This window comes from Triticum aestivum, chromosome 2B, assembly GCF_018294505.1.
Source record: "Triticum aestivum cultivar Chinese Spring chromosome 2B, IWGSC CS RefSeq v2.1, whole genome shotgun sequence".
Taxonomy (NCBI): Eukaryota; Viridiplantae; Streptophyta; class Magnoliopsida; order Poales; family Poaceae; genus Triticum; species Triticum aestivum.
Genome location: NC_057798.1, coordinates 533,489,590 through 533,517,558, shown reverse-complemented (window position 1 = coordinate 533,517,558; position 27,969 = coordinate 533,489,590). Strand labels below are relative to the sequence as shown.

At 48.6% G+C, this 27,969-nt stretch overlaps 1 pseudogene; it reads right to left on the bottom strand.

The window, feature by feature from the left end:
* Positions 1-27,289, bottom strand: part of LOC123045874 (uncharacterized) — an 86,019-nt pseudogene extending 58,730 nt beyond the window's left edge.
* Between the last annotated feature and the right edge of the window lie 680 nt (positions 27,290-27,969).

The window sequence follows — 27,969 nt, the reverse complement described above, 5'->3', positions numbered from 1 at the left end:
TATCTGTTTGAAGACTTTGACTGAAGACTTTCTCAATTTCCTCAGTTCAATTTCTTCAGTCTATTCGTCTTCATCTTGTGTTATCCTGTGCTTACGCTTTCTGTATTCTGTGCTTGTCTTCATTTCATCATGATGACTATGCTTGTCTTATGCTATGTTTACTTTTGAGTACTTATTCCGCTGCAAATAGTTCTTCATTTAGGAATTTCCTCACCAACAAATTCCTCAATGAAGAATTCATAAAAATCGCCTATTCACGCCCCTCTAGTCGATATAACACACTTTCAGCGACGATGAAGTAGCAGCGGCGCTAGGGTTTGAGAAGCTCGAGCGGGAGTGAGAACGAGCGGAGTAAAAACAAAGTGAGGAAGGGGAGGGGGTATTTATAGTTCGAGTGAAAAAGTGTATGCCCGAGGAAATCGGAAGAACGTGCCCCTGGCCCTTCTCATTCACTTGACATGTGTCACCCACGTACTGAGAGGTGGTGATCGTGTGAGATCGTGGGTGAATAGAAAAGTATTATCGTGGGATGCGGAACTGTTTGAGCGTCAAAGCCGAAATTTTTGATAAGATAAGTTAAAAGTTCCGTTCGCAATTTCTTCAGCTGTCAAGGACACAGTGAAGATTTTTAACGAGTTTCAAATAGAACGCACATGAAGAATTTGTGAACAGACTGGGTTGAGTTTAGCATAGAGGGGGAAGGGTCCGATCACATTCACTTAGCAAAAAAAAACAACTTGAAGAATTAGCAATAAGTGAATGCTGTAGAGGACATAAACTCATATATATATATATATATATATATATATATATATATATATATATAAACAAATGAAGAACAACGACGGAAAGAGTGAAGACAATGCAAAGTTGAAGAATTTTGAAAACTGAGGAATTTCAAAAACGAAGAAAAACTCAAATTGAAGATTTTCAACTTTGTTGGTGGCATAATCCACCGTATTAGAAAGCTGATTTCAGACATCACGTACAATTCTCGTAGGGTTCTGAGAATAAATTTCTTCATTGATTTCTTCACACTTGGAGGGTTAGTCTTCATTAATTGAAGAAAAATGTTACTTTATGTGTTGCACATCTAAGTCATCAAGTCAGCATAAGTGTCAGGATGTGTGTCCTTTTTCAGAGAACATTCGAAGATTCTAGGATATTTAGCTCACACCACAACTTGCTAAATCTCTTCTCATCCAAGGGCTTAGTGAAGATATTGGCCAGCTGGTCTTCAGTGCTTGCGTGGTCGATGGAGATGTCGCCCTTCAACACATGATCACGAAGAAAATGATGACGAATCTGGATCTGCTTTGTCTTCAAGTGCTGAACTGGGTTATGAGCAATCTTGATGGCGCTCTCATTGTCGCAGTAGAGAGGCACATTCTTCACGTTGATGCCATAGTCCTTGAGTGTTTGCCTCACCCATAGTAATTGAGCACGGCATGATCCAGCAGCAATGTACTCAGCTTCTGCAGTGGAGAGTGAGACGCAGTTCTGCTTCTTCGAGGACCAACATACCAAGGACGACTGAGGAAATGACATGTGCCTGATGTTTACTTGCGGTCCACCCGATTGCCAGCATAGTCAGAGTCTGAATATCCAATGATATCAAAGGAAGAGCCCTTGGGATACCATAATCCAAGTGTTGGTGTGTGAGCTAGATATCAAAGAATATGCTTCACCGCCTTATGGTGTGATTCCTTCGGTGTAGCTTGAAATTGGGCACACATGCAAACACTAAGCATAATATCCGGCCTAGATGCACATAGGTACAATAAAGAGCCAATCATGGAATGGTATACCTTTTGATCGAAGTCTTTACCATTTTCATCAGTGCATAGATGGCCATAGGAATTTTGACCCCTTCACAATCTTGCATGCCGAATTTCCTCAATACATCTTTGAGGTATTTCTCCCGAGATATGAATATGCCATTGCGCTATTGACGAATTTGAAGACCTAAAAAGAATTTCAATTCTCCCATCATAGACATTTGATATTCTTCACTCATCATATAGGAAAATTCATCACTATAACGTTGGTCAGTACAGCCAAAAATGATATCATCAACATAAATTTGGCACACAAATAATTCACCATCATAAGATTTAGTGAAAAGAGTTGGATCGAGTGAACCGGGTTTGAAGCCTTTCTTCATGAGGAATTCCTTCAAAGTATCATACCACGCCCGAGGGGCCTGCTTGAGGCCATACAGGGCCTTATTGAGTCTGAAGACTTTGTCAGGATGTTTTGGATCTTCAAAACCTGGGGGTTGAGCAACATATACTTCTTCCTCAAGCTTACCATTGAGGAATGCACTTTTCACATCCATTTGATATAAAGTGATATCATGATGGTTAGCATAAGCAAGTAATATGTGAATGGCCTCAAGTCTAGCAACAGGTGCAAAAGTTTCATCGAAATCAATTCCTTCAACCTGCATGTAGCCTTGAGCTACAAGCCGTGCCTTATTCCTCACCACAAGGCCATTTTCATCTTGCTTGTTGCGGTAGATCCACTTTGTGCCAATGATATTATGCTTGCGAGGATCTAGACGTTTGACCAGTTCCCAGACGTTGTTGAGCTCGAACGGATTTAATTCTTCTTGCATTGCTTGAATCCACTCAGGCTCCAGAAATGCTTCATCTACCTTAGTGGGCTCTATGATAGAGATAAATGGAAAGTGCCTACAAAAGTTAGACAAATGTGAAGCTTTTGAGCGTGTGAGAGGACCTGGTGCTTCAATGTCATCGATGATTCTCTCAATTTGCACTTCGTTTGCAACACGAGGATGAGCGGGTTGTCGTCGAGGAATTTGATCTGTATTTTCTTCAGGGCCATTTTCCTCAGCACCATTTTCTTCAGGTGCTCCATCTCGGCGTTCTTCATGTTCTGGAATGAATTCTTCAGCAGATTCTTCGGTAGGAATGACATCCTCAATAGCCTTGAACTTGATAGATTCCTTAGGTGCTGGTTCATCTAACACAGAAGGTAGGTGCTCTCTTTGCAAGCCATTAGTTTCATCGAACCGCACATGTATAGTTTCAACAACTTTGTGAAGAACGTTGTTGAAGACTCTGTAGGTGTGCGAGTCCTTTCCGTAACCAAGCATAAAACCCTCATGTGCTTTCAGTGCAAATTTAGAATAGTGATGAGGATCTCTAATCCAACATTTAGCACTGAAGACTTTGAAATAACTCACATTGGGCCTTTTGTCAGTGAGGAGTTCATAAGCAGTCTTCTTGAAGAATTTGTGAAGATATACCCTGTTGATGATGTGGCATGCAATATCAATTGCCTCAATCCAGAATCGACGAGGCGTCTTGTATTCATCAAGCATAGTGCAAGCCATCTCAACAAGAGTTCTATTCTTGCGCTCCATGACGCCATTCTGTTGAGGAGTATAAGGAGCAGATAACTCATGAGTAATACCAAGTTCATCAAGATAGTCATCAAGACCTGAATTCTTGAACTCGGTCCCATTGTCACTTCTGATGTGCTTGATCTTCACACCAAAGTTGGTTGAAGCCCTCGAGGAAAATCGTTTGAAGACTTACTGCACCTCATGTTTGGAAGTGACAATGTGCACCCATGTGTAACGAGAATAATCATCAACAATAACAAAGCCATATAGAGATGCATCATTTGTAACTGCAAAATAATGATTAGGACCAAAGAGATCCATGTGAAGCAATTCAAATGGTCGAGTGGTAGTCATGATAGTCTTCGCTGGATGCTTGGCCTTTGTCATCTTTCCAGCTTCACAGGCTCCACATAAGTGATCCTTGAGGAATTTGACATTCTCAGGGCCAATGACATGCTTCTTCTTCGCGAGCGTGTGCAAATTCCTCATGCCAGCATGACCAAGTCGTCGATGCCATAGCCAGCCTTCTGAAGCTTTTGCAAGTAGGCATACGGCCGGTTGTGGTCCTATAGAGAAATCAACAATGTACAAGTCTCCTCTCCTAAAGCCTTCGAAGACTTTGGAATTGTTAGCTTCCATGATCACAACACAACAATATTTGCCAAAGACAACAACCATATCGAGATCACAAAGCATCAAGACAGACATGAGGTTGTATCCTAAGGACTCGACAAGCATGACTTTGTCCATGTGTCGATCCTTTGAGATCGCAACCTTGCCTAGACCCAATACCTGACTTTTGCCTTTGTCAGCAAAGATGATATGCTTCAGATGCGATGGTGATAAGGGAGCATCCATCAATAGATTCTTGTCACCAGTCATGTGATTCGTACATACACTATCGAGGACCCACTCATTTGCCTTGGGTTGATCATCCTGTAGATGAATTAGTGCAACTTACGAACTCATATACTTCATCAGTGAAGAATATGACATCAATATCATCAGATCAATTTCATCAAGCAATAGAACAGATAAAACAGTATGAGGACGTGAGAAATGAAAGTTCATTTCTTCATGATTAGCCTGCGTCCTTTCAGGCAATTTTCAGGTCTCCAGCAAATTCTTCAGACGTCTTAAGCACGTCTGGAGACCTGACCCTGCATAAGAGATTAGTTCTTTTTCTTCACCATCCACATCTGAAGGGGTGGCAAAGAATTCATCACTCTGCGAGCTCCATATGAGAAAGGTGGCATAGAAGCCAGTTCACTTCGTTTCACATAAGAGGAGTTAGGATAAGCATATGAGTAAGCAGAGAAATTCTTCGAGGACTTATGAACATAATGGTTAGGAGAATAATGCTCATATTCATAGCCCTTAGCTCTTCCCTGCGAAACATAGGGGTTAGCACGATGATAATCATATGAGGACTTTGATCCTTTTAAGGAATTTGATCCATGTGAGGAATTTGGTCTGTACAAGGACTTGGATCCATAAGAAGAATTTGATCTGGAGTTCCTATTCTTCATAGGCGGTGTCATGAGGACATTCACCTGAAGACTTTCAAGGCACTTTTTGGGAACCCATATTTTCTTCATAGGGGAACCGTTCCTGTAGTTGGTGCCAACATATCTAGCAAATACTTCACCATTCTGATTTTTGAACAGTTTATAGTTGGAGTCAAATGACTCATCAGAAGAATGAGGAGATTCACATGTAAAGCCAGATAAATTGGATGGATCAACTAGAGGTCCCTTTGCAGCAACCCATGAGGTTTTGGGGTACTGCGCAGGCTTCCAATATGTTCCATCAGCATTGAATTTCCTCTCAAAGGCAATACCCTCTTTCCTATGGTTCCTATTGAGGATATGCTTTTTAAGCACATCACAAAGAGTCTGATGCCCTTTGAGGCTTTTGTACATGCCTGTCATGTACAATTCCTTCAGCCCTGCATCATCAGTGATACTAGCAATGTCCTCAGATGAGGAATTAGTGATAGCAGAGACAGATGAAGAATTTGTAGCATTAGAAGCATTTGAACATTCAAGTGAAGAATTAGCAGTTTCATGTTCAATGCACTTCAAACATGGATGAACAAATTCTTCCTGAGTAGCGCTGATTTGTTGAGCAAGTAATGAATCACGCTCCTTTTGAAGATCTTCATAACTCACTCTTAGCTTCTCAAGATCTTGCTTTCTTTGAAGAAATTCATAAGAAAGCTTCTCGTGATTAGATAAGAGAGTGTTATGATGACCTTGAAGGTTGTCAAACCGAGACTGAAGTCTCTGAAGATTTTCAGCCAAAGCTTTCGACTGATCCATTTCTTCACCCAACATATCATCGCTCTTATTTAGCATGTATTGAACTTTTTCCAAAGCTCTTTGTTGTTTAGTGGCAAGGGAAGCAAGTTTGACATAACTGGGTCCAAATTCATCTCCAGATTCATCATCACTGGACTCGGATAGGTAGCATTCAGTTACCTTAGCACTTTTTGCCATAAGGCATGGTGTAGAAGATGATGATTCTGGTTTGAATGTCATCGCACTGAGAGATTCCTTGTAATCCTTAAACCAAGGATCATGACGGGTTCGATGACTTTCATAGACCTCAGAGAGACGGTCCCAGATAAGCTTTGCATGATTGAGATGCATGATGTTCCTGAACTGATTTTGAGACAGACAGGAGCAGATGATATCCTTTGCCGTGAGGTTGAGAAGAGTGTACTTGCGAATGTCATCAGCTTCCGCCATCTTGCACAGATTAGTAAGACCAATCTCGGTGACAGTCCACAGCTTGCTGCCCATTGCCATGAGGCGCTTCCTCATCATGGCCTTCCACTTGGGATAATCATGACCGTCAAAGATGGGGCATGTCACTTTCTTCATGCCTATGGTCGACATAACTAAAACTCCAGGCGGTTAAACCAAAATCACACAGAACAAGGGAGTACCTTGCTCTGATACCAATTGAAAGTGCGTTATATCGACTAGAGGAGGGGTGAATAGGCGATTTTTATGAATTCTTTATTGAGGAATTTGCTGGTGAGGAAATTCCTTAGCGAAGAACTACTTGCAGTGGAATAATTACTCAAAGGTAAACATAACAGAACACAAGCATAGTCATCATGATGAGATGAAGACAAGCATAGAGTACAGAAAGCGTAAACACAGGATAACACAGGATGAATACGGACAAATTGAAGAAATTGAACTGAGGAAATTGAGAAATTCTTTAGTCAAAGTCTTCAAACAGATATGAACAAGCACACAACACAGTTATGAGGAAATGAAAGAGTTGAGGAAATAGAACCAGTAAGCTTGGTGAAGACAATGATTTGATAGACCAGTTCCAACTGCTATAACAGTTGTATGTCTGGTTGGAGCGGCTAGGTATTTAAACCTAAGGACACATAGTCCTGGACACCCAACCCTGAACACATAGTCCATGACACACAGTCCTCACCGTATTCTCCTTGACTAAGGTCACACGGACCTCGCCCAATCACTCGTGGTAAGTCTTCAGGTGACTTCCAAACCTTCACGGACTAGGTCACTCGGCGATCCACAATTCCTCTTGGATGCTCTAGACCTTGACGCCTAACCATCTGAAAGAAGCACAATCTTCAAAGGTAACAAGTGAGGGGGTCCTGGATAAGTGGGTATCCGGACAGCCAGACTATATACTTTGGCCGGACTAATGGACTATGAAGATACAAGATTCAAGACTTCGTCCCGTGTCCGGATGGGAGTCTCCTTTTCGTGGAAGGCAAGCTTGGAGATTCGGATGTTATATCTCCTTCTCTATAACCGACTCTGTGTAACCCTAGCCCCCTCCGGTGTCTATATAAACCGGAGGGTTTAGTTCGTAGGACAAGGACAATCATAATCATAGGCTAGCTCCTAGGGTTTAGCCTCTACGATCTCGTGGTAGATCAACTCTTGTAATACTGATGACCCACAAGTATAGGGGATCTATCATAGTCCTTTCGATAAGTAAGAGTGTCGAACCCAACGAGGAGCAGAAGGAAATGATAAGCGGTTTTCAGCAAGGTGTTCTCTGCAAGTACTGAAATAAGTGGTAACAGATAGTTTTGTGATAGGATAAATTGTAACGAGCAACAAGTAACAAAAGTAAATAAAGTGCAGCAAGGTGGCCCAATCCTTTTTGTAGCAAAGGACAAGCCTGGACAAACTCTTATAATAGGAAAAGCGCTCCCGAGGACACATGGGAATATCGTCAAGCTAGTTTTCATCACGCTCATATGATTCGCGTTCGGTACTTTGATAATTTGATATGTGGGTGGACCGGTGCTTGGGTACTGCCCTTACTTGGACAAGCATCCCACTTATGATTAACCTCTATTGCAAGCATCCTCAACTACAACAAAATTATTAAGGTAAATAACCATAGCATGAAACATATGGATCCAAATCAGCCCCTTACGAAGCAACGCATAAACTAGGGTTTAAACTTGTGTCACTCTAGCAACCCATCATCTACTTATTACTTCCCAATGCCTTCCTCTAGGCCCAAATAATGGTGAAGTGTTATGTAGTCGACGTTCACATAACACCACTAGAGGTTAAACAACATACATCTTATCAAAATATCGAACGAATACCAAATTCACATGACTACGAATAGCAAGACTTCTCCCTTGTCCTCAGGAACAAACGTAACTACTCACAAAGCATATTCATGTTCTTAATCAGAGGGGTAATAATGTGCATATAGGATATGAACATATGATCTTCCACCAAATAAACCAACTAGCACCAACTACAAGGAGTAATCAACACTACTAGCAACCTACTAGCACCAATCCCGGACTTGGAGACAAGAATTGGATACAAGAGATGAACTAGGGTTTGGAGATGAGATGGTGCTGGTGAAGATGTTGATGGAGATTGCCCTCTCCCGATGAGAGGAGCGTTGGTGATGATGATGGTGATGATTTCCCCCTCCCGGAGGGAAGTGTCCCCGGCAGAACAGCTCTGCTGGAGCCCTAGATTGGTTCCGCCAAGGTTCCGCCTCGTGGCGGCGGAGTCTCGTCCCGAAAGGTTCTCCTCTTATTTTTTTCTCATCGAAAGACTTCATATGGGAGAAGATGGACGTCGGAGAGCCACCAGGGGGCCCACGAGGTAGGGGCGTGCCCAAGGGGGCGCCCCCCACCCTCGTGAGCAGGGTGTGGTCCCCCTGGCCTTCATCTTTGGCGAAATTTTTTCTTTATTTATTCTAAGATACTCCGTGGAGTTTTAGGACTTTTGGAGTTGTGCAGAATAGTCCTTCAATATTTGCTCCTTTTCCAGCCCAGAATTCCAGTTGCCGACATTCTCCCTCTTCATGTAAACCTTGTAAAATAAGAGAGAATAGCCATAAGTATTGTGACATAACGTGAAATAACAGCCCATAATGCAATAAATATTGACATAAAAGCATGATGCAAAATGGACATATCAACTCCCCCAAGCTTAGACCTTGCTTGTCCTCAAGCGAAAAGCCGATAACAATAAATATGTCCTCATGTTTAGAGGTAGAGGCATCGATAAAAATAAAATACGGACATGAAGGCATCATTATTACTTCATAACAGCAACACATATAAATTTTGTCATATGATTACTTATGTTCTAGTGATGATCTTTTCACAAAGCCAAAATATGAATCAGAAACTTTATTTGGCACCAACAATTATAATTTCAGTCATTGAAGCAATTGCAATTTATCATAACATTGGAAAGAGTCTATGTCAGAGCTTAAAAGCAAGTCCACATACTCAACTATCACTTAGTCCTTCATAATTGCTAGCACTCACGCGATACTTTGTGGTTACGGAGTTTTAATCGGACACAAAGAAAGATAGGGGCTTACAGTTTTTGCCCCACAACCTTTTACCTCAAGGGTAATGTCAACAATAATAATTCACGCTCCCCCACATCCAATTATATATATATATATATATATCATGTTCTTTCCAACATGCTGAGCTTGCCAAAGGATAAAATGAAAAAGGAAGGTGAAGATCATCGTGACTCTTGCATAAGGTAGAGGATAATAATAAAAGATAGGCCCTTCGCAGAGGGAAGCAGAGGTTGTCATGCGCGTTTAGGGTTGATGCACAAAATCTTAATGCAAAAGAACGTCACTTTATATTGCCCCTTGCATGTGAACCTTTATTATGCAGTCCGTCGCTTTTATTGCGTCCACAACAAGTTCGTACAAAGCTTATTTCTCTGCATTAATAAGTCATGCATATTTAGAGAGCAATTTTTTATTGCTTGCACCGATGACAACTTACTTGAAGGATCTTACTCAATCCATTGGTAGATATGGTGGACTCTCATGGAAAAACTGGTTTAAGGGTATTTGGAAACACAAGTAGTATTTCTACTTAGTGCTGAGAATTTGGCTAGCATGAGGGGGAAAGGCAAGCTCAACACGGTAGAGGAATCATGACAACATACTTTATCTCAGATGTAAGAAAACATAACTCATTATGTTGTCTTCCTTGTCCAACATCAACTCTTTAGCATGTCATATTTTAATGAGTGCTCCCAATCATAAATAGGGATGGCAATGGGTACCCATTACCCGCGTACCCGGCGGGTAAAAACTCTATTAGAGTAAGGGTATGGGATAAAAAATTATTCATGGATATATAAATAGGAAAATATTAAACCCATCGGGTAGAATGGGTATGGGTATGGGATATCATAACCCATACCCGTGTACCCATATACCCACGTAAAATCTGCTAAGTGGACCTTTCTAATCTAACTTGCCACAAAATCAGTCTATGTAGATACTAGCTTCCCCTCGGAAAGATACATGAGCAGCCCACGCACACACGTTACGTACATGGAATGATAGAAGTAATCCCATATATCTCTCATTCTTTTCGTGATTAACGTGATTTAGGCTAAGGTGAATAATGAATACGTGATCACTTCCCATATTCAGAGGGCCTCAGATTGATATCCTCCTCGTCTCGTTTCCTTGTCTACTCGCCTCCTCGGCCATCTGCCATCACTGGCCGCTAACAGCCAACGCGTCTAGCTGCTCACTGCCTCGTTGTCGCCAACGCTTCCAGCCCCCAGCCGACGTAAATGGCCTCTATGTCCTGCCTTGTCATCCAAGGCGCAGCACTGTCACAATACGTCAAACCGGCCGCCTTGCCTGAGCCCGCTTTTGTCGATCCTCTGCTGCCACCAAGCACAAGAACAAGAGCAAGGCAATTTGGTTTGGTGAGTTCCAATTTTTTGTATGATTTTATGAATATGAGCATTGATCTTGTAGTTTCTGTTTTGTATATAGATGATGTGATGCATTTGCAGATGATACATAGATGTATAGATGATGTGATGATATGATGTTTTTTAGTATTGATTTTCTGCCTATACATGATGTATATAGCTGCTATGATGAATACAATTTTGTGTATATCCTGATACGTAGAGATGTTATGATGTATATATGAGCATCGTAATTTCAGTGCTCATCGTGTATATAAGCATGGATTTCGGCCTATACATGATGTATATAGCTGATGTGCTGAATACGACTTTTTTTGTATATACATGATACATAGAGATGTTCTGTTGTATATATGTGTCGGGGAAACTGATCCACGAACACCTATGGGACCGGCGGACCGAGCCCCTTTCGGTTCGGCGGGGGGCGGAGGTCGCACAAAGAGCAGATCGAGGCGAAGCACACGAGCAGTTTACCCAGCTTCGGAGCTCTCCGGAGAGATAATACTCCTACTGCTGCTTGTCTGGTTGTATTGTGTTCTTGCTCTAGAGAGCTAAGTGTTTTCTGGCTTCGAAATGATCCGAACCCTCTCAACCAGTCGAACCCCCTCTACGTTGCGCATGGGCCTCCCTTTTATATGCTTAAGGGGTCACCGACAGGTGGCAATGCAGAGAAGGGTAAAAATGTAAAAAGAGAGGTGGTTGGTACAACTACTTGTACAGTGCTCTCTACCTAACCCTGACGGCAGGGGACAAGGGCATTAAATGCCCGTATGTGTCACCTAAACAGTGTAGAAAAGGACCGTCAGGGGCGCCATCGCCTGCCATGATGGCGATCTTGTCAGCATCGCATGCCACCGCTTACCGCTGGCTGCACAGCCTTCCGCCACGCGTGCCTGGAAAGGCCCCCAGGGCGACACGTTGGTGGATGCGCTGGAGCGTGGTCACAGAGTGGCCGCTTGCCGCGACAAGCATCTTGCCGCTGTCATGGTCTTGTCACGCCCGGAAGCTTGTCGCTCGTCGGGCCTTGCCGGGATGCGTGGTGCGTCGCGGCAAGTTCCTTGAGATGCCTCGGTTGGCCTTCCCGGCAAGCTCCTCTTGCCGGGGCCTTGTCTTCTTTACTTGAGTACTTTGTTCTTGAATGGCTCCAAAGGTGCCACGGAGTACCTTGGCGGTCACCCGGCAAGCCCTTGCTGCGGGGCGCTGCAGCTGCCCGTGCACAAGTTCGGGGTACTAGGGTACCCCTACTCTAGTGCACCGACAGGAGCCCCCGGGCCTAGGCCACACACGGTGCCGAGCGCTGTTGGGCCAGGCCCAAAACAGGGCACGGGCACGCGCAGCCCGGGTAACGCCGAATCTCACTCCGTATCCACCGCGCCCTCCCCCAACGGCACGCGTTGAATGCGGCATCGTGGGAGAGATCGTGGGAGGTTTCTTTATTCAGAAGGGCGAACGTCCGCCCCCTCCCTCTTTATAAGCAGGGGAAACAGGGGCAGTTCGCCCATCTCGCCGTTTATTGCTTCAACCCCAAAAATCTCCGCCGCTCCCCCCTTCTTCTCGAAGCAGAAAGAGAGCAGCGCTCCGCCCCCTGTCGCCACCAGCGCCACCAACGCCGTCGATCTCCCCCGCCACCTCCGCCATGGCTCCGAAAGCCGACAAGGGGAAGGGCGTGAAGTCGGCCGAAGCGTAGCGGCTCGCGGCGCTGCGGAAGGAGCGGGCCCTCTTCCCCCCTCAGCTCGGCGCCAAGGAGCTGAGGGAGTACTACTACCTCTTCTGGTCGACGGAGACGCGGGCGCACCCGCGCACGAGGGTACTCCCGGCCACTGCCTCGGAGCTAGCTCCAAACGGGTACCCCTTCTTCGCGCTATTCTTCTATTGCGGGCTCTGCCCGCCCTTCTCGGAGTTCTTCTGCGATATTATGAACACATACGGGCTCCGCCTCCTTGATTTCACCCCCAATGCCGTCCTGACCATGGCAGTTTTCGCACATCTGTGCGAAAACTTTGTCGGAGTCCACCCAAACGTAGCCCTCTTCCGCCACTTCTTCATGCCCCAAGTCGAGAGAGGAGAGCCCCTTGCCGGAGGAATTGCCTGGATCTCGAGAGTCGACAAGAAAGAAGCCTATCTGGAGGGAGAGCTTCGTAGCAAATGGGAGGAGTGGAGAGCGGAGTGGTGCTGGATCGTCGAGGAGAACCCGCAGCCGTTCACTGCCGTGCGCCAAGCCCCAATAGTATGCGGCAACGATTGGAGCAACGTGGCCCCGGAAGACGACAGGCTGAAGATCGCAGTCACCGGAATCCTTCGCCTCAGGCTTGCCGGGCTCACTGTAGGCGCTGTCGGCGCAGATTTCCTTCGTTGCCGCATCGCCCCCCTGCAGGAGAGAGGGAGACCTGCCTGGGAGTTCAAGAACTCGGCGGACATCATGAGGCTGCGCCTGGGCCTCAACTTCAATTTCACCATCCTGGAGCTAGATGCGATGCTCCTGGAGCTGTTCAAACGCGATCCTCAGCATCCATTCCTATTGCCGAGGAGCGTTGTTCCGTTGTGCAACAATTCTTCACTCGACCGGATCCGCGCGATGATGCTGTTGTGCGATTCGCACGGAATCGCCCCAACTTGGCAAGAGCCTGCGGATGATGTCGTGCGGGCGTTCTTCGACAGCCTGGAGGAAGTGCCGATCCGCGCCGATGAGCAGAAGAGCCTCACCCGTGACACTACCGACGCGGAGCTTCAGCGCATCGCCACTAGGACGGAAGAGGCTGCGGCAGCAGCTGCCGCGGGTGAGTTCGGGTTTACTGAGGAGGAGGCAGAGGCAGCAGAGGTGGCAAGCCTTGCCGAGCGCGAGGAGTTTGCCGGCGAGGAAGATCTTGCCGGCCCCGAAGTTGAGCCGAGCGAGCCCGGCGAGGAAGAGCCCGAACCCTCAGACAGCTTGCCGCAAGTGGAGCCCCCGGCCGCACCAAGAAGGCGTCTCCGCAGGGCCGGGGACGTAGCGGGGCGGCAGACGGGTCAACAGCCGCCGAGCCGCGCGACACGCTCTACCGCGGCAAGCACCGTTGCCGCGGGAGCGCCTCACGCCGCTGCGGCAACTGGAGCGGGACCTTCCCGGTCCACCGCCACCGCCCCCGCCAAGCGGGCAAGGGAGCCCACTCCTCCGCCTCGCCGCACCGGAGGGGAGCCGGACTTTGATCTCTCCGCGCTCAGCTCCGATGATGAAGAAGAAGAGTAAGCTTTCTTGCTGTCCTCGTAGTTCTTCAATCTTGTTGCTTTCGTCTTGTATCTAACTTGCTTCGATCTGAATCCATTCCTTTTCAGGACGCTGGCCCAAAGAGCGGCGAAGAGAGCCAAGGCCTCGGTGATTGTCATTGAAGACGATCCCACCGTGTCAGCAGGGGGCGTGTCTGAGCCCACCTTGACGGACCTGGCAACTACTCCCCAAAGCAGCCCCCAGCACAGCCCCCAGCGTAAGTTTATAATTTACTTCCTGCCGTCAGGTGTGCATGGGTGCTCTTTTTCTCTTACTGATATCTTGATTGTTGGATGTGTGTAGGAGCAGAGCAGCCTTACCAGGAGGGCCCGGAAGCCGCCCCCGAAGCGCCATCTGCTTCGACTACGCCGCCAAGGGAGGAGTCCCCTGCAAGGGAGCGCTCCCCGACAAGGGAGAACTCTCCGGCAAGGGCCAATTCTCCGGCAAGGGACGACACCAGTGATCCTCCGGCGGCCGAGACTGCGACCGCAGATCCTAGCACCGGTAATCTACTTGCCTAAAAACTTGCCCTTGGGTTTTTGTTCTTCTAACTTTCTTTTTGCATATTTGCTTGACTTCTCTCCCTTCTTCGTTCTTCAGATCCATCCGCCACAGAGCCGATGGAAACCAAAGCCGCTGAAGGAGAGGCCGGCGCTGATGAGCCCGCCGGCGAAGAGGCTGCCAAGGCTGCCGCCGCAAAAGCCGGCGAGGGATCTGGCGATCGTACTGACAGCCCCGAGGCCGCAGGAGCACCAGGCGCTGCACCGACCGCAGATCCTCCCGCTGCTGCCGCAGAGCCAGGCTCCGAGGAGCCCCAGCCCGACGCCTAGTTGAAGGCCGGCGATGGCGTCTTCATCAAGCTCCCCTGGGCTTCGAGCTCCAGGGCGCCGGTCGAAGGAGAAACCTTTGACGGAGAGGTGCTCGCTTCCGCCGGATTGGCGCTGGTTGACGCGCCAAGCAGCAGCGACGAGCCTGAACAGGAGCGGCTGCTGCGGAAGCTGACGTCGCTCTACCGCGCCCGACAAGCCAAGCTGGCTTCCCGAGAAGCGCTTGTCACGAGGGCAGGAGTCGACATTGAGAAGCACGCGGAGGAGCTCCGGGGTCTTAGGCAGGAGACTCTCCGGAGCCTGGCAGAAGAGCGGGAGCAACTTCTCGAGGAGCGGAAAGCTTTCCTCCTCGAGAAGGCTGAAGCCGAAGAGAAGCAACGGCTTGTCGCTGAAAGCTTATTCACGCAGGAAGGAGAGTTGGCGCAGCGCAAGGTGAACCTTGACAGCCATGAGGAGGAGCTCGCCGCGCGGGAGCAAGCAATTGGCGGGGCTCTCAAGGAGCAAGGGATGACGCCGCGGCTACCGAGGCCGCCCAGAAGGAGCTGGAGGCGAAAGTGGCGCAGCTGGAGGCCAATCTTTGGACGAGCGGCGAGGAGCTTGCCGCGCTCAAGCGCGAGCGCGAGAAGGATGCTGCCGCCCATAGTGAGATGCAAGGTCTTCTCGCGGAGAGGAGCAAGGAGCTCAGCGCCGCCAAGGACTCCAACGCGGATCTCGAGCTGAAGCTGGCCACGCTGACTCAGACGTTGGACGCCGCCAAGGAGCGAGAGGTGACCCTGTCGGAGAAGATCAAGGCCGACGAGGCGCTGCTGGCGAGCATTGCCGTCACCCAGAACTCATTCAGGGAGATGGTGGAGCACTGGACCGAGGGTCTAGTGAATATCGCCGCAGTCATCGACGGGGAGCTGGCGCAGCTGGGGATGGAGGACTTCGGGTACTCTTCTGACGAGCATCTCCAGCCCAGCGCCAAGCTCAGCTTGTTCTTCAAGGGCGTGGCGACGGCCCTCCAGCGGCTTCGGGAGAAGATCCCAAAGCAGCTGGCCGACGAGTCGCGCAAGATTTGCGTGGGAGTTCTTCAGAAGGTGCTGGTGAAGGTGGCTTTCCGCAACCCGGGCCTCAACCTCACCAACGTCCTCAGGTCCCTGCCGCCCGACGCCGATCTGGAAGCGCTCAAGGCCCTTGTCGCACCCATTGTGGACAAGGTGAGTGGAATCAAGAGGGTTGAGGGCGATCGCGTAGACTAGGCCGCCCGTTTTATCTTTTTCCTTGTCGCTGCTAGTCATGTCATGGGAACAATGTGTTAGAGCTGCGACAAGTTATCTTGTAATATAACTTTATTTTGGATAATGATCGCTATGTTATTTCCTTTACTAGATCCCTTGCTTTGTGTGTTTTTACCCTACGCTTTTAGGGAACTTGTCGGCGCAGGCACCCGAGCCGCGAGCGCTGAGTGCGGGACGTCACCAGCCTGCTGGCGGTGCCGCTCCGACAAGAAACCTTGTCATGACTAGTTGCAGCACACTTAAGTTGTTGAGCGGACTCGAAACAAAGTAAGGGCGCATCTAGCTACGAGTTGGTTCCTCCGCGCACAGGTTTTCCATACAAAGCACAGTCGTTCGAGGAAGATAACTTAAAAATTAAAACTAATTGCTCAAACTTTGGAAACTTAGCTTTTCTGTCGTTTGCTTCCCGGCAAGGCGAATCTTCCTTAGACGACGCCTGGTCCACACCATTATCTTCTCCTCCCCCCCGGCAAACTTGTGTGCGAGGGAACCTTCTTTTGCTTTGTTTGAGAAAAAAGAAAGAAGAGAAAATAAAGATATGGGGCCTTTCGGCTCGTTATTGCTTACCGGGGATGGGTGCTGCACAAAGTGTGAGATAAAGCATGCAAATGTAAAGTAAAAAGCATGAAATTGACAAGATGTGCGGAGCACATGAGCTTTACTTATGCATGAGATCTGCGCCCGACTTTGTACAAAGGATTACATGCAACATCGGCAAGATTTGTACAAAAGGTGGTTGCCGGAACAGGTTCCGGCAACCGCGCCCTACGGGTAAAACTTACGAAGATGCTCAATGTTCCAGGAGTTGCTCACCGGAAAGCCATCTTCGGTATCAAGGCGGACAACGCCAGGCCTAGTGAGTCGTTTCACCCGGTAAGGGCCTTCCCACTTCGGCGTCAACTTGTTGGAATTCTTGGCGGACTAAACGCACCGAAGAACAAGGTCGCCTTCCTCGAAGCTTCTGGCATTAACTTTGCGGCTATGGTAGCGGCGCAAAGCTTGCTGGTATCGAGCAGCTCGTACAGCAGCCTGAAGACGATCCTCCTCAAGGAGCAGCGCGTCATCTTGTCGCAGCTGCTCTTGCTCAAGCTCATCATAAGCGAGCACTCGAGGTGACCCGTATACGAGTTCCGTGGGGAGAACTGCCTCTGCTCCGTAGACTAGAGCGAAAGGCGTCTAGCCAGTGGCTCGATTTGGCGTCGTCCTGATCGACCAAAGAACCACCGGCAGCTCCTCGATCCAGTTTCTTCCGCACTTGTGCAGCCTGTCGAAAGTTCTGGTCTTGAGCCCGCGCAGCACTTCAGCGTTTGCCCTCTCCGCTTGACCGTTGCTTCTCGGATGAGCAACAGAAGTGAAGCAGACCTTGGCGCCAAGATCTTGGACGTACTGCATGAAGGTGCGGCTCGTGAATTGTGTGCCGTTGTCGGTGATGATCCTGTTAGGGATCCCGAAACGGCAAACAATCGACCTAAAGAACTTGACTGCTGACTGTGCTGTCACCTTCCTCACTGGTTCTACTTCCGGCCACTTCTTGAACTTGTCGATTGCGAGTACAAGTACTCGAAGCCCCCGACAGCTCGGGGGAAGGGGCCGAGGATATCGAGCCCCCAGACCAAAAATGGCCAGGATAAAGGGATCGTCTGGAGAGCTTGAGCTGGTTGGTGAATCTGCTTGGAATGGAACTGGCACGCTTCACACTTGGTTACTTGTGCAGTTGCATCCTGGAGGGCTGTCGGCCAAAAGAAACCTTGCCGGAAAGCTTTGCCGGCAAGTGCTCTTGCGCCAATGTGGTGACCACATATGCCTCCATGTATCTCTGCCAACAGCTTCTGTCCGTCTTCCCGGCAAATACACTTCAATTTCACACCGTTGAGTCTTCTTCTGTACAGTATGTTGTCGACAAACTGGTACATACTTGACTGCTGGGCTACTTTTTCCGCTTCTTCTTGCTCTTCGGGAAGTTCTCCTGTCTGAAGGAAACGGACAATTTGCTGTGCCCATGCTGGAGCTTGCGGCTCGACAACAAGGACTAAAGGCACTTCTGCTGCTACGGGAACATCCGCTTCTACGATGAGAACCTGCGGCTCAGCCGGAGCTTGATGTTCCCCGGCAAGCTTGCCGGAACAAAGCTTGTCGGGAGCATCTGCTACAACAGAACAAGCACTAAGACTTGCCGGAGCAAACTGCTCCTCAGCACTCTTGGTGTTGATCTTGGGGACCTTCTTGGCGGCGGCTTCGGGGAGCTCTGCCGGAAAGTAGCCACCAGAAATCAACTTTCTCTTCTTGCTCTGTCCAGTTGATGGTGTCACGGATGGTTGAGTCAGCTTGAGCACAAAGATCCCTGGTTCCACAGGTAACTTAAGCGCAACGCACTTTGACAGGCCATCAGCAATGTCATTCTGAGCTCTTGGAACATGTTCCATCTGTAGGCCATCAAAGTGCTCTTCTAGCTTTCTCACTTCATCAACATAAGCTTCCATCAACGGACTCTGATAATTCTTGTTCACTTGGCGGACGACAAGCTGTGAGTCACCCCTGACAATGAGTTTCTTAATCCCAAGGTCTGCCGCGATCCTGAGACCGGCAAGCAAACCTTCATACTCTGCAGTATTGTTCGTTGCTTGCTCCTTGGGAAAGTGCATCTGGACTACGTACTTGAGGTGCTCTCCGGTGGGTGCGACAAGCAGCACGCCCGCATCGGCGCCTTGCAGCGAGAAGGCACCATCAAAGTACATCAGCCACTCTTTACTTGCTTCCTTGACGGGGATGCTCGTCTCTGGAATCTCTTCATCTGGTGTTGGCGTCCACTCTGCTATGAACTCTGCCAATGCTCTGCTTTGGATAGTTGAAGTGCTTTCAAACTTGAGGCCAAAGCTTGACAGTTCCAGTGCCCACTCGACAATCCTGCCTGTTGCTTCTGGGTTTTGCAGTATCCTCTTCAACGGAAAGCGAGTGACAACTGTGATCTCATGTGCTTGGAAGTAATGGTGCAGCTTTCTCGAGGCCATGAGAAGGCCGAAAAGCAACTTCTGCACACCGGAGTACCTTGTCCTAGCCCCTTGCAAAAGGGAACTGACAAAGTAAACCGGGCGCTGCACCATTCTCTTCTGCATCTCCTTATGCGTCTGCGCAGATCCATCTTTGTCGGGACTAGAGCTTGCCGGACCAGAGCCTGCCGGACCAGAGCTTGCCGGACCAGAGCTTGCCGGACCAGAGTTTGCCAGACTAGAGCTTGCCGGACCAGAGTTTGCCGGACCAGAGCTTGCCGGTGAAGCCCCCTGCTTGTCGCTGGATGCATCTGCCGTGGTTGCTGGCTCATCATCTGCCTCCCTCTCTGCCACTAACGCAGCACTAACCACTTGATTGGTTGCCGCTATATACAGCAGCAACTTCTCTTGTGGCTTAGATGCGACAAGTGTTGGAGTGGAGGACAGGTATCTCTTCAAGTCTTGCAGCGCAGCCTCCGCTTCCGGAGTCCATTTCATTGGACCTGCCTTTTTCAATATTTTGAAAAATGGCAGGGCACGCTCAGCAGATCTAGAGATAAACCTGCTGAGAGCAGCCACGCAACCGGCAAGTCTTCGTACATCCTTGACGCGCTTTGGTGCTTCAATCTGCTCAATGGCCTTGATCTTGTCGGGATTGGCTTCAATCCCCCACTGAGACACAAAGAACCCGAGAAGCTTGCCGGAAGGGACTCCAAACACAAACTTCTCGGGATTCAGCTTGAGGTTGATCTTGCGCAGATTCGCAAAGGTTTCATCTAAATCCTGGATCAGGGTCGCTTTGTCTTTGCTCTTGACCACTATGTCATCCATGTAGGCTTCCACATTTCTGTGCATTTGCGGCTCAAAAGCGTGATGGACAACCCTTGCAAATGTTTAACCAGCATTCTTTAAACCGAAAGGCATCCCTACAAAATAGTATGTTCCACATGGGGTAATGAACGCGGTTTTCTCCTCATCTTCTTCTGCCATGAAGATCTGATGGTATCCTGAGTATGCATCAAGAAATGAAAGCAAGTCACATCCGGCTGTGGAGTCAACAATCTGATCGATGCGCGGCAAGGGAAATGGGTCTTTGGGACAAGCTTTATTGACATCGGTAAAATCGATACAAAGCCTCCATTTCCCGTTGGCCTTGCATACGACAACAGGATTGGCCAACCACGTAGGGTGGAGCACTCCTCTAACAAGGCCTGCTGCTTCCAACTTCTTGATTTCTTCTGCAATGAATTCTTGGCGCTCCACCGCTTGTTTCCTGACTTTCTGCTTGACGGGCCGCGCATGAGGACAGACGGCAAGATGGTGCTCAATTACTTTCCTGGGAACACCGGGGATGTCAGATGGTTGCCACGCAAACACGTCGACGTTCGCCCGCAGGAAAGCAACGAGCGCACTTTCCTATTTAGGGTCGAGCGTGGCACTGATGGTGAAGGTACCACCAGTGCCGTCCTCCTTGGCGGACACCTTCTTGGCCTCTGGTGGAGCTGCCATTGCCTTCTTACACTTGCCGGTGGAGCTCGATGGTGCGTCCTCGACGGTAGCGCAGCACTCCGAAGAGGTGCGCTTGCCGGAGTGGGCATCAGAACTCTTGCCGGACTTGGTCTTCTTCTTCCCCCCGGGAGCTTCAGCGGCAAGTGACTTGCGATCTGTTGCGGCCGTTGCCTCCCGGTAGATCTTGTCGGCGCAGATAAGAGCATCCTTCTTGTCGCCAGGGACAGAGATGACGCTTATCGGGCCTAGCATCTTCAGCACGTTGTATGCATAGTGAGAGGCTGCCATGAATTTGGCGAGTGCTGGACGGCCGAGTATTCCATTGTAGGGCAATGGGAAGTCAGTAACGTCAAAAGTGACCCTCTCAGTCCTGAAGTTCAGCTCACTGCCAAATGTTACCGGCAACGTGATCTTTCCCTTCGGCTTGCTCCTTCCCGGATTGATTCCTTGAAATGTGCCGGTCTCTTCGAGCTCACTGTCAGGGATCTGAAGTTTCTGGAGCACCGCGGAGGAGATCAGGTTCAAGCCGGCCCCGCCGTCAACTAGCATCTTTGTGACCTTGAGGTTGCGGATAGTTGGTGAAACCAACATCGGCAAGCACCCGACCGCAGTTATGCGATCAGGGTGGTCCTCAATATCAAAGATGATAGGCGTGCTGGACCATTTCAGAGGCCTGCGTGACTCGACGGGTGGTTCTGCCACATTGACTTCCCGCACCCATTGTTTGAGCTGGCGGTGTGAAGTATGCAGAGAAGCACCACCGTCCACGCACAAGACCTCTGTGGCTTTCTGGAACTCCTGCTCATCGGTCTCGTCATCATCCATGTCTTCGTCGTTGTCGTCATCTTCATCCTTGTCGCGGCCGCGAGGAGGCCTGTCTCCTTGCCACTGCTTGGCCTTGCCGCGGCGTCCTCCTCGGCCGGGACGTTTCTTGCCGGATCCTCCAGCACCTTCCTGGGCCTTCTCCTTGTCGCGCCGCTCGTATTCAGCCTTTTGCTGCTCGACAAGCTGCTCGACTTTCTTGCAGCTCTGGAGGTCATGGCCCTTGGTGTGATGGATCTTGCAGTACTGCTTATTGGTGCCGTCCTGCTTGTCGGCGAACGCCATAGCCTCTGCGGCAATCTCCTTGCCGGAGCCACCAGCTTTGGCTTTCTTGGCGCCACCTCCGTTGCCGGACTGCTCGACAACTAGCACCTCTTTGCCTTTCTTCTTTATGTTATTCCGCCGCCGGCTTTTCCTTGCCGGGGCAGTATCCTCACTGTCAGATCCTCCTGCTCCTATATTCTCTCCGGGGAGTCTCCTCCCTTCCTCAGCACGTGCACACTTGTCGGCCATGGCATATAGCTCACTGACGTCTCTGATCTTGCACATCGCCATCTCCTCCCGCATCCTGCGGTTCCGCATGTTCTGATGGAACGCGCTGATTACCGCGGCAGGGTGGATGTCTGGGATGTTGTGCTGTACATTGCTGAATCTCTGTATGTACTTGCGCAGGGGCTCTCCTTCCTTCTGGGCGAGCAGGTGAAGGTCACTCTCTTGGCCATGAGGCTTGTGGCCGCCTGTGAAGGCGCCGACAAACTGATGGCACAGGTCAGCCCAGGAGGATATGGAGTTGTCCGGCAAGTGCATGAGCCAGGATCTGACATTGGGCTTGAGCACCAGCGGGAAGTAGTTGGCAAGGATCTTGTCGTCTCGCCCCCCAGCAGCTTGCACCGCAATGGTGTAGACGATGAGGAACTCTGACGGGTGCGTCTTGCCGTCGTACTTCTCCGGTACATCTGGCTTGAAATTCTTCGGGCTGGGCCACTGGACTTGCCGCAGCTCACGAGTGAACGCAGGGCAACCTACTGCGTATGGCAAGTCACCTGGTTCCCCTGGCACATGCATGTCAACAGAGGGCCCAGTGCGCTTGTCGGATTGATGTCGCGCTTCCCTTCGGTGCTCGATGCGAGTTCGAGCGTCTTCTTGTTGTCTATCATGAAGAACTTGGCGCTGATCGCGACGAGCTCGTGGATCTGACGATGCGGTGGAGTCGTTGTCGAGGTGGATCCAACGAGTCGGCGATCTTGGCCTTCGGGGTGGGGAGTGCATGGTGGTTGCACCCCCACCAGTTTCGTCACCACCGGCCCATGCCTGGCAGTCCTGCCGCGGCAGCGATGTATTCGGCTGCCGTGGAGTGTCGCCGTTGGCGTAGCCGATGAGGCTCTGAATGGTGGCCCTCCATTCGTCGATCTTGTCCGACGTCGGAGGGTAATCCAGGAGCAGTTGAGCTCGCGCTAAAGCTTCCGCTGGAGTGGTGGGCGGCAGTGGCGAACGGTGCGAGGAGCGGGATATGCTCGGACTTCTAACTATGTTAGAAGGAGCAGTATCCCGTCCAGGCGAACGTGCCTCGCTCGTGCCAGCATGTTGGCGTGCATGCTGGTCTTGAGCACCCCGAGACCCACCAGCTTGATCTTGGTCCAACAAGCGTATGGTACTGCGAATACCATGACGCTGTCGGTCCTGCGCCTCCTAAGAGGGACGCGGCGGATGCGAAGACACCAATGTTTGTGCAGCCTTGTCCTTGGACCTGGCAGCACCGTGAGCTTCCTCGTCGATGTCTGTTCTTCCACCAGCGTCAACCCCACCACCCGCTTGCTCCGGTGGCAGTGAGATCGACGCGGACGGAGCAGCTGCCTCCGAAGCCTTCTTCTTTGGTGGCATGTTGATGAAGAAAATGAAGATCTAGCTCGTGTGATCGCCAGATCAGGTTCACACAATCTCGACGCCCCCTACCTGCCGCGCCAAAGATGTCGGGGAAACTGATCCACGAACACCTATGGGACCGGCGGACCGAGCCCCTTTCGGTTCGGCGGGGGGCGGAGGTCGCACGAAGAACAGATCGAGGCGAAGCACACGAGCAGTTTACCCAGCTTCAGAGCTCTCCGGAGAGATAATACTCCTATTGCTGCTTGTCTGATTGTATTGTGTTCTTGCTCTAGAGAGCTAAGTGTTTTCTTGCTTCGAAATGATCCGAACCCTCTCAACCAGTCGAACCCCCTCTACATTGCGCATGGGCCTCCCTTTTATATGCTTAAGGGGTCACCGACAGGTGGCAATGCAGAGAAGGGTAAAAATGTAAAAAGAGAGGTGGTTGGTACAGCTACTTGTACAGTGCTCACTACCTAACCCTGACGGCAGGGGACAAGGGCATTAAATGCCCGTCTGTGTCGCCTAAACAGTGTAGAAAAGGACCGTCAGGGGCGCCACCGCCTGCCACGATGGCGATCTTGTCAGCATCGCATGCCACCGCTTACCGCTGGCTGCACAGCCTTCCGCCACGCGTGCCTGGAAAGGCCCCCAGGGCGACACGTTGGTGGATGCACTGGAGCGTGGGCACAGAGTGGCCGCTTGCCGCGGCAAGTGTCTTGCCGCGGTCGTGGTCTTGTCGCGCCCGGAAGCTTGTCGCTCGTCGGGCCTTGCCGGGAAGCGTGGTGCGTCGCGGCAAGTTCCTTGAGATGCCTCGGTTGGCCTTCCCGACAAGCTCCTCTTGCCGGGGCCTTGTCTTCTTTACTTGAGTACTTTGTTCTTGAATGGCTCCAAAGGTGCCACGGAGTACCTTGGTGGTCACCCGGCAAGCCCTTGCCGTGGGGCGCTGCAGCTGCCCGTGCACAAGTTCGGGGTACTAGGGTACCCCTACTCTAGTGCACCAACAATATGAGCATCGTACTTTGAGTGCTTGATGTCTTTTTGGTGCTCATCTCCGTTGTTTAAAATAAATTATGATGATATGCTACCGTTTATGATTATTTCTTGCTCAACTTAACCTATGCACGCGTGGGTATTTTTAGCCGTGGGTACCCATTTACCCTGATGGGTGAAGGGTATGGGGAAAAATTGTACCCGCTGATGGGTATGGGTACGGGGGATGGGTAAGCTAAAGGAGGGTGGGTAAGGGTATGGGGTAACTCCACCCGTACCCAAACCCGGCGGGTGCCATCCCTAATCATAAAAGACGTCAATGATAATATATCTATATGTGATACCTCTCTTTCCTTATTACTTCCTATTAATTGCAACGATGACCAAAACTATATTTTCCAACTCCCAATAACTTTAAATCATCATACTCTTTCTATGTGAAGTCATTACTTTCAATAAGATCAATATGAACTCTTGACTCTTTTTATTCTTTTTCTTCTAATCACCCAAGATCATGGCAAAATACTCAAGCCCTTGACTCAACACTAATCTTTATTATATAGCTCACGGACTCGATTACAAAGAAGGATCATAAAGCAAAACTCAAAACTAGATCGTGACATGACTTTATTCTACTAAATCAAAATACTACTAATAGGATCGAACTAAGAAAAACAGTAAAGATAGGAGTTGTAATGGTGATACGATACCAGGGCACCTCCCCAAGCTTGGCAGTTGCCAAGGGGAGTGCCCATACCCATGTGATTATATCTCCTTCTTTGTTGGCGGTGGAGGCGTTGATGATGATGCAAGCTTGTCGTCCATCTTCCACGGCATAGGCTCACCATCATAGAAGGATGATCGCGTCTCCGGAATCCTCAAATCTGCAGCCAAACTCATCCTTTTGAATCTATATTCATACTCACAGTTTTGGTTTTGCAGATCATAGATTTGGGCTTGGAGGTGCTTGATCTTCTCATGTAGCTTATATATGGCTTCCTCGGTCTTCTTGGCATCCGGCTCATAGTTGTTAGTGAACTCCGTGAGCATCTTGTGGGTAGCGTTGATTCCTCGCTCCACCATCCCCTGGCACTTGAAAACTTGTTGCTCCATTGCTTAGAGCCTCAACTCCACGCTTCCGGTTCCCTTTGGTCCCTCAACATCGCGGATGTGCAGCAACCCATCATGCATCTCGATGGTTTGAGGGTGTCGCAGCACCTCCGCGAGGTAAGGGTTGATAACCTTCTCGAAGAACTTGTCCTTGGAAGCACTTGGGGTCGTCATGATGATCTAGACCTATCAGAAAAACAGCTCAAAACAAGAACAGGGGAGATTTGCGTGATACGAGAGTCAAAACCTCTGGGAGTATATATAATGAATTTTTACCGACCAAAATACGTATCGTGCAAGGAAACGGAGTCCGGAGGGCACACGAGGTGCTCATGAGGTAGGGGGCACGCCCAGGGGGGTAGGGCGCGCCCTCCACCCTCGTGGAGGCCTCATGTCCTCCCTGGACTGCTACTTATTTTTCTATTTTTCTAAATATTCCAAAACGGAGAAATATTGCCTTAAAAATTGTTTTGGAGTCGGTTTACTTACCGTACCACATACCTATTCCTTTTCGGAGTCTGGAACGTTCTAGAAAGTGTCCTTTATGTAATCCTACGGGGTTACGGTTTCAATAATATTAGTTTCAACATTTATGGGGTTACCTGAAATATAGTGTTTGATCCTTTCACCGTTTACCACCTTCAGATTTGTGCCTGCGAAGTTGTTGATTTTTATGGCACCGGAACGATAGACCTCCTTGATAACGTAAGGACCTTCCCATTTGGAGAGAAGTTTTCCTGCAAAAAATCTTAAACGAGAGTTGTATAGCAATACGTAATCACCTACATTAAACTCACGCTTTTGTATCCTTTTGTCATGCCACCTTTTAACTTTTTCCTTAAACAACTTGGCATTTTCATAAGCTTGGGTTCTCCATTCATCGAGTGAGCTAATATCAAATAACCTCTTCTCACCGGCAAGTTTAAAATCATAGTTGAGCTCCTTAATAGCCCAATATGCCTTATGTTCTAGTTCGAGAGGTAAATGACATGCTTTTCCATGAACCATTTTATACGGAGACATACCCATAGAATTTTTATATGCAGTTCTATAGGCCCATAATGCATCATCAAGTTTTTTGGACCAATTCTTCCTGGACCTATTGACAGTCTTTTGCAAAATTAATTTGAGCTCTCTATTGCTCAATTCTACCTGACCACTAGACTGCGGGTGATATGGAGATGCAATCCTATGATTAACGTCGTATTTATCAAGCATCTTACGGAAAGCACCATGAATAAAGTGTGAACCACCATCAGTCATCAAGTATCTAGGGACTCCAAACCGCGGAAAAATAACTTCCTTAAGCATTTTAATAGAAGTGTTATGATCAGCACTACTAGTTGGAACAGCTTCTACCCACTTAGTAACGTAATCAACAACAACTAGAGTGTAACCATTAGAGGCAGGAAAAGGTCCCATATAATCAAAGCCCCAAACATCAAATGGCTCAATAACAAGTGAATAATTCATAGGCATTTCTTGACGTGTATTGGTATTACCAATTCTTTGACATCCATCGCAAGACAAAACAAACTTACGGGCATCCCTGAAGAGAGTAGGCCAATAAAATCCGGATTGCAATACCTTATGTGCAGTTCTATCTCCAGCGTGATGTCCTCCATAAGCTTCGGAGTGACACTTGCGTAGGATCTGTTCCTGTTCATGCTCAGGTACACAACGTCTAATAACACCATCTACTCCTTCTTTATAAAGATGTGGGTCATCCCAAAAGTAATGTCGCAAGTCATAGAAAAACTTTTTCTTTTGTTGGTATGTGAAGCTAGGCAGTATAAATTTAGCAACAATATAATTAGCATAATCAGCATACCATGGAGTGCTACAAGAAGTGCTTATGACATTTAATTGCTCATCTGGAAAGCTATCATCAATAGGTAGTGGGTCATCAAGAACATTCTCTCGTCTAGACAAGTTGTCTGCAACGGGGTTCTCAGCTCCCTTTCTATCAACAATATGTAAATCAAATTCTTGAAGCAAGAGAACCCATCTAATGAGTCTAGGTTTTGCATCTTTCTTTTCCATAAGATATTTAATAGCAGCATGATCTGTATGGATAGTTACTCTAGAATCAACAATATAGGGTCTGAATTTATCACAAGCAAATACAACTGCTAAAAGTTCCTTTTCGGTAGTAGCATAATTTCTTTGAGCATTGTCTAGAGTCTTACTAGCATAATGGATAACATTCAATTTCTTATCAACTCTTTGCCCTAGAACAGCACCTACAGCATAATCGCTAGCATCACACATAATTTCAAAGGGTAAATTCCAATCAGGTGGCTGAACAACAGGTGCAGAGACTAATGCTTTCTTAAGTATTTCAAAGGCTTCTACACAATCATCATCAAAGACAAATGGTACATCTTTTTGTAATAAATTAGTCAGAGGCCAAGAGATTTTTGAGAAGTCCTTGATGAACCTCCTATAAAATCCGGCATGACCAAGGAAACTTCTTATACCTTTAATGTCCTTGGGACATGGCATCTTTTCAATAGCATCAACCTTGGCTTTATCAACTTCAATACCTCTTTCAGAAACTTTGTGCCCCAAGACAATACCTTCATTAACCATAAAGTGGCACTTTTCCCAATTCAAGACAAGATTAGTTTCTTCACATCTCTGCAAAACTCAAGCAAGAGTGCTCAAGCAATCATCAAAAGAGGAACCATAGACGGAAAAGTCGTCTATGA